Raw genomic sequence first — 6,000 nt, forward strand, 5'->3', positions numbered from 1 at the left:
GAGCACAAAAGAAAAACATAACCTGGTTCATCTTCCAGTGTTTTGTGGCAAAGAACTGGATCATTCCAATTTGCTAAAGAAATGTGCAACAATACTCTTTATTCTTTTCTTTATTTGTTTATTGTTTATTTGTTTTTGTGCACCAAACTTTACTCGATACTGTTTGTAGGTAGACAAATACTACAGGCAGGCATGATAAAAACGTGTTTGGAAGGAAATTAAAGGTACAGACTTAAATATAAATATATTTATATATATTAACCTTTCTAATTCCATAAAGCAATTAATCTTCAATTTAAAAGATAAATTTAAAAAGATAACACAACAAAAATATTAACCATTCTAACTAGGATTTCTAAATCTGAAAATGAAAATATTTTTTATTAATAAGAATAAAGCAAAACTATCATCTTTTCAACAAAATTATGATATGTTAACAATTTCATAAGCGTTAAATTTGGATGATGTGTATTTAGGGACAATAATTTAAAGTGAATGTAACCTAAAAGCTGTTAGAAATACATTTGAAATCTGAAATGAATTTTATAAGATGGATATGTTCTAATTGATAAGCATTAATTGGATTGAAGTCATCTTGTTAAAACCAAGATGGTATAGAATAAAACTTTGGATGCTGTGATTAATTATTACAGTTTCCAGGAAAGTTGGTTTCACTATCCCTTTATTCTTACATCTATAAATTATTCATGAAATTACTTAATATATGAAAACAAAAGGTCCTTTTTATCTAAGTGATAAATGTTGATGGCTATTTTTACTGTTATAGTTGAAGGTTAATATATCCATCTGCATTTAACTAATTGCCCTATTCTCTGTTACAAGATTTCTTCCAGACAACAGCTCCATCAAAGTATATGTTCAGTTTCCAAGCAAGCTAAAATGGTTCTCATTATGTCTGGATAAATTGTAGTGTGGACTATTCACATTCTGGTAGTTTTCAGTGAGTTTATTCTATTTCTGAATTTCCTGGAAAATTATGTAAATTAGATTTCAACCTCAACTACAGAATATCAAATATCCTACAAGTGTTAACTGGCACTTTCAGCCAGATTTAGAAATCTTGCAGGTTCCCAGGAACAGAAGATGTAAACAAGGCTGACAACAGACTTCCTTGGTATTCATGTAGCTTTCAGCACAACACTTACAAACCCTGAAATTTCACCGTATATGGGACAGAAGTATAATAGAATCATCTTAATCTTTTGTGTGCATATCTAGAACTTTAATATTGAATATCTTTTTATTTCTCTTTATGTTTTTTAAAATGCCACGTACCTTGTGGAATCTTAGTTCCCCAACCAGGAATAGAATCCTTGATCTAGGCAGTGAAATCGCAGAATCCTAACCACTGAACCTCTAGGGATTCCCCTGAATGAATCTTTTAATTTATCTCTGAATGAATCTTTTAATACACACACATACATGCCACAGTGGTGCTTGGAACATCAGTTCAGTTCAATGGCTCAGTCATGTCCGACACTTTGTGACTCCATGAACCGCAGCACACCATGCCTCCCTGTCCATCACCAACTCCTGGAGTCCATCCAAATCTATATCCATTGAGTCAGTGAGGCCATCCAACCATCTCATCCTCTGTCATCCCCGTCTCCTCCTGCCTTCAATCTTTCCCAGCATCAGGGTCTTTTCAAATGAGTCAGCTCCTTGCATCAGGTGGCCAAAGTATTGGAGTGTAACATATTACATTTTTCTGCTTTTGAAATTCCAGCAACAGTTAGCTATCTTGTTAAGACCAATTTTCCCACTGAGAACAATTAAAAATTTAGGGAAAAATCCACTCCCCCAAAATCCCCCACCTGTTTGGAATTAAGCCAATACTTAAGAAGCAAAGTTCCTGGGGGCACCAAGGAAGCCCAGAATGTGAGATACAATTACCAAAACTGACACAATAATTCTGGTATCTAGAAAGAAATTGAATTATAATTAGAAATTTTCTCTCAAAGAAAACGTTAGGCCTAGATTGCTTTGCTGGTGAAATCTATAAAACTTTTGAAGTATAAGTACCCAAATTACAACTCATTCAAAATATAGAAGAAGAGAAATCCCCTTTGTACATTTTATAAGAGCAGCACAAATCTGTGACCAAATCAATAAAGACCATTTCTAGGGAAGCAAAACATAAACAAACATCCCTCAGGAATATTGACGCCAGAAATGCTCAACAAAATATAAGCGAATCAAATAGAGTAATATAGGAAAACTAGTAATGTAACATTAGCGATTTCCCTAGAATTAGTTTTATTAATTATTAATGAATATTAATAATTAAATAATGACTTGTTAGATATTAATTATGGAATATTAACTCAGATATTAATTATTGAATCCCAGTGTCCACATGGGAGAACAAAGAACAAAAAAAGAACATCATTTCTAGCCTTATAAAACAAACAAACAAAAATTCTTCACAACTTCAGAGGTTGTGATTTTTTCTTCAACCTATTTGAGATCTGAAGTTGCGGGTCAACCAACCAGACCAAAATCAATGGACAGATGGAAGCCTTCAGGCAGATTGGGGCTGGTGGGAAAACCCAGGTGCAGCTAGATGTGGGCAAGAAGAATTCAGAGTAGTTAACCTGGAGGCCTGTGTGTGATGATGGGAGAGGATGGAGCCCATGGTGACTGAAACTATAAAGGGAATGTGCAAGTAGTCCCCAGTTAGCAGGAACCCTGAAACAAGCATCCCCTCTCAGGGTGTAGACTTGAGAGAGGGGAACAAGAGCTGCAGTGAAAGTGTCATAAAATTTGGCCAAGAATCTCCTCTCCTATTTTCTTCTCTTGCAGCACAGATGAACAATATCTTTGCCTCCAGGGTCTCTGAAAGGATGGGATCGTTTAGTCTCTAAATGAGGTAATTTAAAGTGTTATACTAACTTCTATGGGAAGAGAAATTGTAAAATTTCTGAATTTATATTATACATGTAATGTATAAGAACAAAATACCTTTCTTCTAGCTTCTCTGAAATATATGGCTGTGTTCTAGGCTGATAATTTCATGAATTTATGGAATTCACTTATTAACTCTATCACTCTTCTAACTGAAGTCTTGCTGGAAACTTCCGGAGGAAAGTCTTACCTTTGCCAGGAAACATTTTGTACCAGGAGGGAATACTGGTTAACTCAGAGTAGTATAAATCTAGAGAAAACCCGTCTTGTTATGATATTTGCCAATTATTAATTTCTGTGTTCTTCCAGCCAATAAATTTATGTAGTGGCATTTATGTGTCGGTCACTCTCTTATATAATGGGGACTCATTGCATTTACATACTTATTGAGGGGCAGAGAATTTATCAAATAACAACAAGCATACATTTATCATACCTGAAATGAGTGTTAGAAAGGAGAGACTGGTCATTCTCTGACAGCTTAACACTAAAGACTGATCTGGACTGGGATGTCACAGAGGGCTCCCTGAGAAACAAAGTCATTGAGATCGAACGAATAAACAGAGGAACAAGGTTGATTGGGGAATGTCCTATGTGGGGGTGCCCAAGGACTGGACAGATGTATGGACAATAACCCTGCGGCAGGAGGGCCACAAGGTCAAGATGCTGAAAGAAGGCAAGTGACTAGAACCTACAAAGCAGAGAATTGAGAAGGCTGCAGTGAGCCACGAAGACAGAGGGAGCCTGACCTGCAGATACCTAGTGGCTCTTTGAAAGAACCTGGCCTTCATTCTAAAGAAAATGAGAAGCTAGCTACCCACTGAAGAGTTGTAAGCAAAGCTTGGAGAAGGTAACAGCAGCCCACCCCAGTATTCTTGCCTGGGAAATCCCATGGACAGAGGAGCCTGGTGGGCTATGGTCCATGGGTTACCAAGAGCCAGATTGACAGAGCGACTTTCACTTTACTTCACTTCAGCCACTCAGTCGTGTCTGACTCCTTGAGACCCCACAGGCTGTACAGTCCATGGAATTCTTCAGGCCAGAGTACTGGAGTAGGTAGCCTTTCCCTTCTCCAGGGGATCTTCCCAACCCAGGGATCGAAGCCAGGTCTCCTGCACTGCAGGCGGATTCTTTACCAGGTGAGCTACCAGGGAATCCTTCACTTCGGAGTTTTAAGCAAAGCTGAGGACAGCTAGCTCCTCCTAGTGGCCATACTGGGAACAGCTCTGAGGAAGCCAAAGAGAATGTGTGCGAAGTCCCTTCAGTTTGGTCTGACTCTGTGCGACCCCATGGATTGTAGCCGCCAGGCTTCTCTGTCCATGGGATTCTCCAGACAAGAACACTGGAGTCGGTTGTCATTTCCTTTTCCAGGGGATCTTCCCGACCCAGGGATCAAACCCCACCTTCTTCTGGCTCCTGCATTGGCACTCTGCCACTAGCGCCACCTGGGGAACCCAAAGAGGATGAAAGAAGTGTTCAGTGAGTCGCTCGGTCCAGTCAGACTCTTTGTGACCCCGTGGACTGTATCATAGAGGGCTTCCCTGTCCTTCACCATCTCCCAGAGTTTGCTCAAATGCATTTTCACTGAGACGGTGATGCCATCCAACCATCTCATCCTCTGTCCCCCCCTTCTCTGAAAGTGAAAATTAAAAGTGTTAGTCGCTCGGTTGTGTCCGACTCTTTTTGACCCCATGGACTGTAGCCAGCCAGGCTCCTCTGTCCATGGGGTTGTCCAGGCAAGAATACTGGAATGGGTTGCCATTCCTTTCTTCAGGGCATCTTCCTGACCCAGGAATCGAAGCTGGTTCTCCTGCATGGCACGCAGATTCTTTACCTTCTGAGCTACCCAGGGAAACCTGCCCACTTCTCTTTCCCCAGCATCAGGGATTTTTCCAGTGAGTCAGTTCTCATCAGGTGGAAGTGTTAGAAGACCTCTGTAATCACCTAGCCTTGCAGCATGAGCCCTTGTGGGTGTGGCTGCTGTTGTCCCTTGGCTTGTTTGATTGAATTTTTCAGCTGACACATAAACAATGTTGGTTTTCTTCTATTTCAGGAGAAATAAATATGCAAGGTGATGTAGAAGAGGAGTATGAACTTGGTTGTGAGTAGCTATGCATGCTTCCTGTTGTGAAAATCCCCAACAACAGTATTTAATAAGCAAAACCATTGCTTTTCCTTAAGAGAACTTGTAAACATTTATTTTATTATCATAGCAGAGATATTTGACTTTCTACAACTTAAATATCAGCTTCCCAAGTGGTTCAATGGTAAAGAATCCTCCTGCCAATGCAAGAGATACGAGTTTGATCTCTGGTTTGGGAAGATCCTCTGGAGGAGGCAATGGCAACCCACTCCAATATTCTTTCTTGGGAAATCCCATGGACAGAGAAGCCTGGCAGGCTACAGTCCATGTGATGTCAAAAAAGAGTTTGACTTGACTTAGCAACTAAACAACAACAACAAACTGAAATACAGTCAAGAGATACATTTAGAAAATTCTTTAGAACTGCTTTTTTCACCACACCATGATACCCTTGCTGAGGCAATGGCATTATAATTAAATTGTTGAACTTTACTCCACTCAAGGGAAAAAGCTACAATTCTTAATCCATGATCTCTTTGGTGAGCGTAAAACAGTATCATTGGCAACTCCAGACCCATTTTTAGAATGGATAATCAGATACATGAATCAAGGAAATAGCTGCCTTACTGTTAAGTATTTGTGATTTGTTTATTTTTTTATTTGAGATTTGTTATTATTTGGTTTGCTTAAAAAATCATCAAGTCATGCTTGTTGTATAGTGGCCAGAGTATTTGGAAAACAGATTGCTGGCTTGGCAAAATTCTTAATTTCATAGTGAAACAGAGCAGGACCCCTATGTTCCCAGCCCCCTGCCCTCACCCCACCCACCCACCCATGATGTTCTCTGCCTGCCTTTTGTCTGAAGAAAACTTTAGCCAAAGAGTAAGTTTAATCAGAGAAGAGAGAAATGCTGAAACAAAGGAAAACAGAGGAGATTAAATAATAATAATGTAGTTGTTAGGCACAGTCAAGGACCTTTTTCTCTCCTCAAG

The sequence above is a fragment of the Budorcas taxicolor genome, chromosome 2 (genome assembly GCF_023091745.1).
Source record: "Budorcas taxicolor isolate Tak-1 chromosome 2, Takin1.1, whole genome shotgun sequence".
In the NCBI taxonomy this organism is placed as follows: domain Eukaryota; kingdom Metazoa; phylum Chordata; class Mammalia; order Artiodactyla; family Bovidae; genus Budorcas; species Budorcas taxicolor.